This window comes from Pleurodeles waltl, chromosome 5, assembly GCF_031143425.1.
Source record: "Pleurodeles waltl isolate 20211129_DDA chromosome 5, aPleWal1.hap1.20221129, whole genome shotgun sequence".
NCBI lineage: Eukaryota > Metazoa > Chordata > Amphibia > Caudata > Salamandridae > Pleurodeles > Pleurodeles waltl.
The window spans coordinates 881386967-881399452 of record NC_090444.1 but is presented as its reverse complement, the minus strand read 5'-3'; the positions used below and the strand labels follow the sequence as shown (position 1 = coordinate 881399452).

Genomic DNA, 12486 nt, shown 5'->3' with positions numbered 1-12486 from the left:
AGTGGTTTTCCAGTAGCCCCTAGAGCCTCTGCAGTGCTGAACGACTTGATTAACTGGGGTGAGGGGACGCCTTTTGATTACCCGGTTTTATAAAACCCTTCAGGAGGATCAACCAAGTGTGATAAGTGTGGGGCGCAGGGCGTGGGAGTATGACCTGGGGGAACCCATAGCAGATACTGACTGGGATTTGGCTTTGTCTCTGGTGCCTATGATGTCATGTAATAATATGTTTAAATTATTACACTTTAACTTTGTACACAGAACACATCTCACATCCAGTCGACTAAACAAGATTGACCCGAGATGAAGAGCAGGATGTCCTAGGTGTGATACACTTGGTGCTTCCTTCCTGCATTTGGCTTTGACTTGCAGGACGGTATTTGACTTCTGGAAGGAAGTGGCAGCGAAAGTTGAGGAGGTTACGGTACTGGGGTTGGAAGCACTACCGTTGACCTATCTCTTGGGAGTGGTGCAGAAACTACGTGGCCGGAGTATTCTCTATAAACTGGCACAGCTAGCGCTGGTGTTGGCTAGGCGCAGGGTAGCAATTGGTTGAATGATCGCCCGGAATCTGTTGATTTCCAGTTGGATCCGGGACTTAATGGAATGGCGTGCAGCCGAGGAATAGCATATGCACCTGACACGAAGGGATGAGAGGGCACTCAATGATGTGGCAGCTTGGGGAACCTTCCTAGAACGGTTTACTGGTGTGGAGGACTTAAGCTCTGTAGGTAGTACGGAGGATGTGGGGGTGAGGATACACATTGAACCTACTGAGCATTTGGCGGCCAACTATGGTCTCAACATGTTTCTGTTTTCCACAAGCTATATATTGTCGGGTCTCATGTGGATTTGGGCTGGGATGGCGGGCGGGCGGGAAATTTTATTGCAGTCGTAGCGACTGTCTCTTGGCTTGGACTTAGTTCCATAATACCGTTCGGTACTGTGATATACTGATACTGTCATGTCTTGCAATAACATGCACTGCATTGTATGTTTATTGTTGATTATAATTTTAAAACTCAGTTTTAAAGGGAATAAAATATATATATAAAAACATATTGACCCAGATATGTCACACAAAAGGACAAACTATTTAATTGTGAATATGAACAATGGGCATGGGCGTTGGGCAGTTATTCCATGTGAAGGGAGCCATAGGTAAACAGGGCTGACCCACTAACCCATGCTGTGGTGGGCTGAAGCAAAATGTGAATGGCAATTTAACAGGCAACTAAGTGGATGAAGCCCACTGACCAAAAGCTTCCATATGCCTGCATATTGTGTATGAATTTGTTGGATTTTTTTTTTGTTTTAAAGTCTGGCTAAACAGCTTAAGCCATTTTAAAAGCCAGATCTAAATGAAAAGAAAACTGTTAAAAACCATGGTGTGTGTGTGTGTGTGTGTGTGTGTGTGTGTGTGTGTGTGTGTGTGTGTGTGTGTGTGTGTGTGTGTGTGTGTGTGTGTGTGTGTGTGTGTGTGTGTGTGTGTGTGTGTGTGTGTGTGTGTGTGTGTGTGTGTGTGTGTGTGTGTGTGTGTGTGTGTGTGTGTGTGTGTGTGTGTGTGTGTGTGTGTGTATCTCCACACTTTCATCCAGAAATACAGCACTCCACAAGCAAAGGAAATACAAAAACAAATGTATTGACACCAGGAATGCCCTATTTTCTTCACCACTGCTATGGAGCCCCACACCATTCACCGCCGAAGGGGAGCAATCGGGGATCCTACTTGATGAGATAACCCATGCAATGTCACCGTACGCTGATGACGTGCTACTATACCTCTGTGACTCTAATGTTGGCACTGAACCAATAGATGCCACTCTTTGAACATTTGAGGAAGTGGTTGGTCTACGGGTGAACTGGACAAAGTCATGTGCCTTCCCCCCCTTCACCACAACACACCACTGAGTGTACTGAGGCTGGGCGGTACCCAACTAAACTGGAATGGGGAAACGGTTTGCTATCTAGAAATCCACATATATCATATTGTTCCCAGAACAATTTATTTGAGGGGAGCTTAAAAATAGGTGTTCACAGCCCTTAAATCTCAGACCAAATTCTAGAAGTGTTTATCTCTGGTCCTGTTATAATATTTTGTCAATGTACCAGTATACCCCTCACAAGTCTTTATCCGTTTACTGGATTAATTATTGGGGGGACTATTCTGGGATGACAAGCGACGCTACATCACTCTCAGAAACTCCAACTACTGGTGGGGAAAGGCGGACTGGGCGACCCATTTTTGAGTCATACTATCTTGCAGCCCATCTTCGGTTAATGTCTCACTGGATGGCTGGGATCAACATGTAAGAGACAGACCGAAGTCCGGCCTTTACCACCTGATGTCCTCTACCATTTCCTCCAACCTTCTGTCAAGCTGAAGCAATCATAGTTCATTCACGTTTCGGTAGCCCGCAGATGCCTTGGACAAATGTTTCCAATTAACACGCCGTGTCCTACCTTATGTATCAGATATTGCCTTCCTAGGTCTGCCACGGATCCCTGGAATTTTCATAGCTTGGGACTTGACTGCTTGGCACGAGAGGTCCATCGACACAGTGGGAAATGTATTCCTAGACCAGCACTTACTAATGTTCGACCAACTGCAGGAAGACCCGATTATTCCCCAGGCCAATTCCTGGTCCATGGCAATTTAAAGGCCACACTCCGACACCTCTGGCACACGATAGACGAGAAGCCCCGCTCCCCACACACGTTGTTATACACACTTTATTCACCATGGGAGCTGGGTGGCACTTAATAACAAGGCTAAATAAGACCATTCAGAACTTACAGGTATCCCCCTATCGTTCCTACAACAGAAATGAGAAGGCTTTGGATGCCCCCTTCATAAAGCCAATTGGGTACTGGCACTTGAATCCCCACAGAGTAGATCTCAAAACACACAATTCAAAAACATACAATATGAACAAGTTACTTACCTTCGGTTACGCCTTATCTGGTAGAGATATAGACTAGCCGCAGATTCCTTACCTTAGAATTCTCACCAGCAGCCAGACTGGATCCGTAAAAAAAAACAAAAAAAAAACACTTTACAGCAGTACCTCTGCACATCAGTGAAGGGCGCTGGGCGAATTCTTATCGACGTTGACGGAGTCCATGTAATCCCTCCTCCGATGCGGTGACGTCAGTTTCTTCTGTGACTAGAATCCGCACAACAGTGCGGAGTCACCAAAGAAACTGACAATAGAACAGTGTGCCAACAAGAGAGATAGATGTAGATTTGAATAGCAACTACTAAATTGAAATGCAAGGTAAGATAGTACCAAGAATGAGATACTGAAGTAAGATAAATAGTTTGCAGAATGGGGAGGAAGGGTGGGTTGGTAAGGAAACTGCGGGTAGACTATGTCTCTACCAGATAAGGAGTTTCTGCAGGTAAGTAACTTGTTCACCTGATAGAGACAACAAGCCGCAGATTCCTTACCTTAGAATTAGATGCCAAAGCAACATCAACCCAGGAGGTGGGTCTGTGAAGATATCCCACCAAAGTCTTGCGTATAAGCAACCAGTCTAACTGAAGGCGGAGTAGACTAGTCACAAGAAAGACAAAGGTGAGAAAGAACATTTGTCTCACCAGAAGAGCAGTGGAAAGGCCTGGAACATGTCAAGATGACGTAGAACGCCATTGGGAGCGGAGCTCATTGCAATGAAAAATGAATCTGTCAGTAGACAATGAGCAATAGGAAAATAAACATGTATAGCCTTAAGGTAGGAGCTGTACCGATAAAAAGCTGAGGAGTAAGCTGCAAGACCACTGTAACAGTTATTGAGATAATTGGAATGGAACACCTAAAAGGGGATCCACAGAGGACATGAAAAGAGCGAGGCATGCATGCTGCCTCAATCAGGATGCGTATACAAAACCAGCAACAAACAGAAAGCTAAACGCTAGTAGGGAGAGAAACTCGAAAGACAGAGTACACACCTCCAGGAACACCAAAAGAAAACCTGTAGAGAGGTGGAACAGAACTGAAATACAGATAAAAATGGAAATCTGATTAGACATATACCGAGACACCCACACAAACACATATAGATGTAATAACATGGATGTGTTTGTGCCTGCTCATAGGAAGCAACAGAAACCTTGTGGTATATGAAACAAGATTAACACCAGGCAGAAAATCGCCACAGTAGAAGATGCCAACCATGGAAAGGCCAAGACAGTGGCAATAAGTCCAGCCAACAGAAAAAGGGACCAAAGTAAAAATTGCAGAGTCCTGGAGGACAAAACCTCCGTAAAAGAAAGCGGTCCTATGTGGACAGAATAATCATTGTGGAAAAACGGAAGCAGCAAGGAAGATATAGATTGTGTATATATATAATAAAAAAAGCAAAAAGCAAACTGCATCCAGGATCGGTCAGAAGGAGGACTGCGACGTCCATGAAGAAAAAGACGACTGTGGCACACGGCCAGACAAAAAGCATGTGGGCCAGTGCACGAAGAGGATATAGCAGTTCATGAGAAAAACATAATAATGGATAGAAACCAGTGCACTATAAGGGCGACAGAATGTGCCCCCAGCATGTAAGAAAACGAGTAAGGTCATACATAATGAAGACAGAAAAAAGGACACTTTGAATAGAAGATGTATCTAAAACACAGTGGGGATCTAAAATATGGATTTGAAGCAGAAACACTGCTTCCCAATGGACCAGTGGGAAAGAACATCCCTAAAAACATAGGTTATTTATACAAGGAGCTATATAGTAACTACTCCCAAAATGAGCACTGAACAAGTTCCTGGTAGGGAATAGTTAAAAATATAGAAGTACGATTAAAAGCCTACACCCATTTCTACGAAAAGCTGGGACTGAAAATGACCTTCACATGAGGAAGAACCCCGTAGGGAGCACAATCTCTTAGCTCCCTTTAAGAGGTATCAGATCCAAACAGGGTTGCAAAGAAAAAATAGAACATGTCCACAACGGTGGAAAAGAAACCCAACACCTGCATTGCAGGAACACGACCTTGGGTGCTAGGCAGTGTGTACACCTGGTGTCACTCTGGACAAAAAGAAGCACTCTACTCCTAGAGACAGAGAGAAAAGTGACAAGGGAATAAAAACGGTCCCTGAAAAACGGAAGGAAACCACTACGGAGTGAGACCCTGTATCACCATGAGGCATTAAGACTATGTACCACCATGAGCATCTCTAAATCGGTGTAAAGCCGAGTCGGCATGCGCAACAAAAAGTGAATGGGCAAACAATGAAATGGTCTACTTGGGGGCACCCTACGTGATGAGACATGCCCAAAGTGTCCCATGATCTACTAAATCAAAGGTGTGGCTTAAGTCAATAAAGCAGATATACATAGATCCATCCGTGGCTTGAGTGTACGTTGCCATTACTAGGTTCAAGTTGAGCGACTCCTCAACTGTCCCCGAACCCTCTCTGAACCCATGCTAGGCTCTAGAACGAATTTCATTCTCTTCTGCCCAGTGTTCAAATCGCTCTAACAAGACTCCCTCCAGTAATTTGGCAGAAGAGTCAAGTGAAGAGAATGTTCAGTAACACTTCGGATCATCTCTAGTACCCTTCTTATAGATCGGTATGATGAGGGATGTCGATTAATTAGGAGTTATAAAGCCTGCTCCTGCTGCATTGAATACCTTAGTTAAAAGGGGGTCCTTAAGATTAGGTTCTGCGTCATGTACATCCATTGGGCCTTCCACTTTGGGCTATTGTTAATGGCCTTCACCACCTGGTCTAAAATATAAGGCAGACCTATAGGTTGTACGGCTGTCCAAAGACCTACCTCATCTGACTTATACTGGAAAACAAATTGAGCCAAAATGATCCACCCATTGGGCAGAAGTGATCCCCCAATCCAGATCAGGGACTGTCCCTTAGTAAAAAGGGGGATGTTTGCAGTTCTCCAAAACAGGGCACCCTCTTTGGTTTTGGCAGCCCGTATCAAGTTAGCCAATGCTTCCCCTTGCAAGGTTTTTATTTTTTGTGCTAATAGCCCTTTTATAATTTGCTCTTGCTACCTGGACTGCGTAGTTGACATCACAAGTATACTGTGATATGATCGAGCATCACTCTGGATACAAGAGCAAGAAACACAAGAGAAGAACGTGTAGAAAAGATGACCACAACACATTGCAAGGAAATACATAAATGGAGATTACAAATTTGAGGGAAAAAGTGTTCATGAGATTGAAGTAAGAAAATATGATCTTTACACATGACTCAGCAACGGAACATCACCCTCACTAACAAATTAACTGCACAAACAAGGACCCAGAATCACCAACACCACCAGAACAAACCAGAAAAAAAACAAAGTACAACCAATTTTCAATGACACAATTTATACTATTTTCTCCCACCAAGATATATATCAAATAATAGAGGGCAATAACAATAAACATTACGGCAGATCCTCTCCCAAACTGACAAAGTACTATATACTCCCTCTCCCCAATCAATGCCAGGAAATGCCTGCAAACGATTGCTCCTGCCAGTTACACATGGCTAATAATATTTATTGAATGCATGAAAAATGTAGCACTGAACCGGGACCCAAAAAGAAACTAAAGGCCCAGACCCAAAAGGTGGCAGAGAACAGCATGGATTTTAACAAAACTACCTCTAGGAAATACCCAAGATGGAGGAGAGGCCCCAGCAAGTATGCATTAGCCTGCCAGATTTCAATGAGGTAAAGAGAAAGAAGAAATAGCCAAACAAGCAATGGCAACCTGCAATGAGAACAGGACCAAGAGGAACGCTATAGAGAAATCTCTTACAAGAAGCCTGGAGAAAAACAACGCCAGAATGCAATTAAAAGCACAGAATCACGCGAGTGCTGAAACAGACCTGATGAACTCCAACTGTAAGGAGATTAATGAGAAGTCATTCGATTATAAAATCATAAAAACAGAAATAATCAACAAATATAAGTACAGTAGGAAAACAAGCACACATGCCAACTGAATGTGGAGACATGATAAGATTGGTTAAAAAGGGAACAAAAAGAAACTACAATTAAAACTACGAAAAAGGCACTTAAAATGCTAGAATATGCAATATTATTATGAATAAGCTTCATGTGAAACGACTTCAGTTGAGCTCCAAAGAAGTTTCCATTTGTTTCCCCTCAAATACTCATACTTGAACTGCATGGAAATGAATTGTGTGGTAAATCTAGAATTATGGTTTTAGTTGGCAGTCAGAAACTCTATCCCTATACTTGTTATTTTGGTACAACACACGCTGGCTGAATGCACTTATTCAGAATGAATTCAGAGTGGCTGAATTCGCTTATCTTAGAGAGGTCCTAAACCAAACTTTAAATTGAATTAACCAATAATAATATAAAAGGTCTTGGGCAAAAGTGTGTGGAAATGGCCTAAATGTTTGCTTTCTGATTACAGGGAAGAGACTGGTGCAACTATTGAAACAGGTCTAGGAAGTCTGAAGTTCTGGACAACACACACATCCAAACAAATGAGATTACTTAAAGGAGTACTTTAACAAAAAAAATCTTTCTATCAAAAACAGTGCACCAGCACTATTGATTAGATTAGATCTGAGCCTAGTAGAGAATATAAAGGAAGAAAATCTGGCTGCAATAAGAAGGTGCTATGGATTGTCCCGAACATCCTAAGCTGCCACCAAATCTAGACTTTTCACAGCCCTCAATTAGCAGTTTTAGAACCAGCAAATTCAGTACTGTGTATAATATAGCATCAAAAGCTCTTTCCACGAATGAAGATGCAATATTAAAAATTCCAAGCAGGAGTGCTCTGAAATAAGTTTCAAAAGTAGAATCAAAAATAGTTGTTTTAGAGATGGCATTGCATGTTATCGAAAAACATGTTTAATGCAGCAAATAAAATATCAGAATTTAAACGCAGTTTTATCTAAAGAAATTAATCAACCTGGAAATGATACCCTTTTCTGATTCAATTTCGGGGGGATTACACTACATGACAGACCACTGCACGAAAATATCAAAGATAAATTGGAAATGCAGTTTATGTGGCGACGATATAAAATATGTGATTTTAATTTGTGTTAACATACTGACAGAGATGTTGTTACAAGTAAAATGTATTTGAACTCTGGCTTTAAAATAGCTACAGAGGCATTAAGTTTAATATCTCTTCTAAAAAAAAATAAGCCAATGTTTTACTATTTTTAGTTTAAACATAAAAAAATATAAGTTTTATGAAATTCTTGAAACTAGTGATTTATTTAAGCTTATATCACTGTCAATGAACGGTATGTTTTTCTAATTTTATTTAAAGCGGATGTCAAAATTAATAAAAACAGAATTGAAGTGCACTGAGAGTTGATAGTGCAAGCCGCTGGAAAAATATACAGGATTAATTTCCGTTGGTTCCTTTGTTAAATATTGAAATAAAGTTCAATGATTTATTACATTAATGTTGCAAGCAATGTTCCCCATTTAGCCTATCTAGAGTACACAATGGTCTTACTCCAAGTCATATACAAATACTCACATACATTTCGGTTGCAAAAACTTTACAAAATATGCCCCTGAGAAGCTATCAGAAAAGGCAAATGGTGATAATCTGGTATGCAAACTACACTACGTCTTATGCCTCCTTATGAAATGTGGAACTCAGAACAGTGCATTAACATTGACCCCTGTAAGTACCACGCCCCTTTTGGTTTGCCACTACAGTATTAGAACCCAGACAACTTGAAAATTGCAATGATCCAGAGAGAGGTATTAGGACAAAAGAGCAATGTCATTAAATCTGAGGATATGCATTTTATCCATTTTATATCGTGGTAAATGTATTCTCTCTTTTCTGTATTTATTTACTGCACCGAGATACTCTGCTCTTCCTCCAATTCTTCTTATTCACAATGTTAAATCATTACCGCATAACGCTTTCCAGAGGCATGTATACCTTTCATATTATTAACTTTAATTCCCAATGGTATAGATTATTTTTTAGATAGCTGAATTTACAAGTATAATGTGTTCAAGCAAATTACAGATATGGGTGAGGATATGTTTTCTTTAAAAGTTTTAGGAGAGGGTTACATGCACATAATGTGGCAAATGAACAAAGCCATTTATGATTATGAGAAGCAGTACTTCAAGAGTACTCTTTTACATGCATTTGTGAATTGATCAAAACAGCCACGTCCCTTTCTATTAGTATCATTTTTATACGGCTATTCCCATTCTACTCCCATGTTAGATGTTTTGGCGACAATTCAAATGACATGCAAGAGTATGTAAAAGGGTACTACATTACATACTTTAAAAAGTCTTTGCGAAGAGGTTCCAGTGTGTCTAAACCTTAAAGAACTGCCATGGCCGGAAACCCATGATCTAAGCCCAGGCCTGAATTGGATATTTAAAAAGGCCTTCATTTGGTTTTAACCCATACAAGAAGTCTGAGTACATACGCCGGGTATTAGGAGGTTTTAATGCCAAGAGTTTTAAAACTGTAACTGCAGTGCTTAATTACTTCGAGTCTACCGACTAATTACCTGGTTAAGAGCTGGTCCTCAAGGAAAGTTTCTTAATTAGGTGTATGAATATGAGTCACACAATTAAATCTCCCACCCCTACTCACTGCATAAAAACCTTAATACAGATGATGCAAAGAGCGTACACAGGGGACAACCATTCAATAGTGGGGAGAAGAGACTCCCCTTTGAATAAATTTGGAAAGGGGCTTCTTCTCAAGGACACACCAACTTAAACTGTACTATACGGGGGCTTTTCTTGAATTCTGCTATGTTCAGCTATCTATATAGCGAAGGCAGAAGCCCCAGCGTTAGCAGGCCTCATTTCATGACACGAAGTGTAACTGAACTGTGAAATCAAACTGGTTTTAAACTGAACTGTGAAATCAAACTGGTTTTAGACCTTATAGGGTTTACAAGACTGTGCCCTCACCAGTAAGAAGAAAAGTACTCTTTCCAGAACTCGGTGTCCTTGGGTAAAGACCTCTCATTTCCCTTTCACTGATTGGCTGGCACAAAGCTGCGTCTGTTTAAGGAGATTCTCAGTGTCACGCCTTTTCCTTTTAGAGCGTATCAAGCTGGGGTACCACGGTTAGGGTGACCACCTGTCCGCTACTTACAGGGACCGTCCATGAACGCAGCCTAAAGCCTGTTGTCCGTTGTTGATTTTTTTTTTTAACGGAGGGAATTTGGCCGTAGTTTTAGCACTTCCGGGACACGTAACAACCAATACCAAGGTTGCACAAAACGCGAGCGTCGACTGTAAATGGGAGGTACTATTAATGTGTAAGGAGACCTATGATTGGAGCACTGGGGAGCCTCAGCCAATGCTAGTGCGCTAAGTGCGGATTGGAGTGATATCCCGACGTGCTGAGCTCGAGCCGCCTTCAAATGGTGGATGCCCCATATTTCTTACGGAGTTTTGGATTTAAATAGTACGCGGTGTGTTTGGAAATGATGGAGGAGGATGTTGAGATAAACGGAGGAGTAGCGACCAGTATGGCCCAGGGTGGTGGTGAAAGAGGTGTGGTTGTACCCGGTAGCCGTCGTCAACTGATAGCCCAACTGTGCCCTTCTGTCGCTTCGTACATTATTGGCCTCAGTCTAGGGGTATTATTTCTTATGCAGGTCTCTATCGGCTTGTTAGGGTAAGGTGTCGCGGTTCTGTAAAACACTTTAAGCATTTCTTGCATTGACTACTGGCACTGTGTATATCGTTTGTAATGCGAATTAGATGTGGGTATTCAGAAATACGTGTGCACTGGTAAAAGGCATGCTTTTTAGTCACCCCATTTTAAGTCGAGCATAGCATACGCGCTGCTTTTCTGACGTGTTGGTAGGTATCTGGGCTTTTAACAACGCCCATCAGTCCCATTCGTTCGTTTCTTGCCCTTCAAAAATCCTTTGATGACATTGGCTTTACGTTTCTCCCTCCTTGGGGGAGTTTTGTTACCGCCTCGGCTGTCGCCCCTGTTACATGGCTAATTGTACTTTTGCCGATAAGTCTTGCTGCAAGTGAACTTCTTTTTTCGTCTGTGTGTCTCTTCACGCTGATGCTCATGGGGGGCCGTGACGATGTGAATGGGCTCGCTTATGTGAAACTGTTTTACTTTTCATTTTCAATTCATGTGGCAAGAAAAGTCTGGTTAGGAGTTTACAACGCTAATATCTCTAACTGGAGCAAATGTGAGACCTATTGCATTGGAAATGCTTGTTTTCTTTACTATTCCTTTACCAAAAGGCAGTTTTCTTTGCATCAAAGAAAGTAAGTACAGAGCCCTTCTGTCCTACTTCTTTCCTTGCACTGCAATTCATTTTATAATTAAAACAAAACATGATGATCAGGGTTGACCCCACGTTCTCCATCTGTGGGCTCAAAGGGGCAGAGGTATCTTTTAAAATAGCCTGCTTTACAAGAGGATGATTTGGAATGAAGCCCCAAAAACGTGATATGCTGCTTATAGTCCCCCTGCTTGCCTACACACACATTCTGATCTCTCGGCATGCACACTATTTCTACTTGGGCACAAAGTGCCCCGTGAAGTGGTAATGTAAAGTTGACCACTCTTCTTGGGCTTCGCAACAGTAGACCATGAATGCAAAAGGGTCCATGGCACTATTGCCATGCTTTTTGCCTGCCTTCCATGGGTCTTGTAGCCATGTTACAGTGCTTAAAGGCCCAAATGAGGCCCTCCCGTGCCTTGCAGCCATGGTTAGCTGCTCAGAGGACTGGCCACTGCCTATGGCTTTGCAGTGCTGGATCATGGTAGTGAGGCCCATTGAATATGTGTGTTGCTCTGGGCAGGTGCAGTAGAGCCAGGGCTCTGGTATGTTAGTGACCCAATCCACCCAAGTTACGGCTATGTTTTACTATCCAGCTTTGTTTGCTTGCATCAAGGCCAATGGCGAGGTTACTCTGCAACCGACCCTTTCTCCCTGGCACTCTGCATCTACGATCCAGAGCTGAGAGGCCAGAATAGACTGTTGATCCTCTGTGCTTTGCATCCTTGGTTCAGTGCTGAGAAGCCCAAGGAAGCCTTCTCCTCGGGCCTAAAAGCAGTGGAAAATGACTGCGAGGCCCAGTAGAAGAGGCACCTCTGGCCATAGCTATCAATTGTCTATCAAGTCCAGTTGCACCATGGCCCTCTAGGCTTATGGGCCCAATGCATCCAGATTATGGCTATTTGTTTAGTGTCCGGTCAGTGGCCCGAGGTTGAGTAATTTACCTTGTTTGCACCAGGACCCATTGCCCCATTAGTATGCCACTGGCCTTCTTCCCCTGGGCCTCTCAGGCATGGTTCAATGCTTTGAGCCATAAGAAGGGACCTATTTCCTGGGCCTTGACAATCAGAACCATGGCTGCAAGGCACAGGATATGAGGCCCTCTGGTTTGCATATCTATTGTTAGTGCACCAGTTGCAATGGCACAAGAGCCCAGAGGTGTTACGAGCCCAGTTTACCCAAGTTATGGATGTATTTTACATCCAGTCAGTGGATT

General features: G+C 42.5%; 1 protein-coding gene across 2 annotated transcripts in view; it reads right to left on the bottom strand.

Annotated features, from left to right (window-relative positions):
- C5H6orf120 (chromosome 5 C6orf120 homolog) overlaps nt 1-10190 on the bottom strand; it is a 33967-nt gene extending 23777 nt beyond the window's left edge. Inside the window, exon 1 of one of the 2 annotated variants that reach the window (XM_069234980.1) lies at nt 10109-10190. The gene's annotated coding sequence lies outside the window, so the exon portion shown is untranslated. Of the gene's footprint in view, nt 1-9921 lie in introns of both variants that reach the window. The other variant, XM_069234979.1, reaches the window with a different exon arrangement.
- Between the last annotated feature and the right edge of the window lie 2296 nt (nt 10191-12486).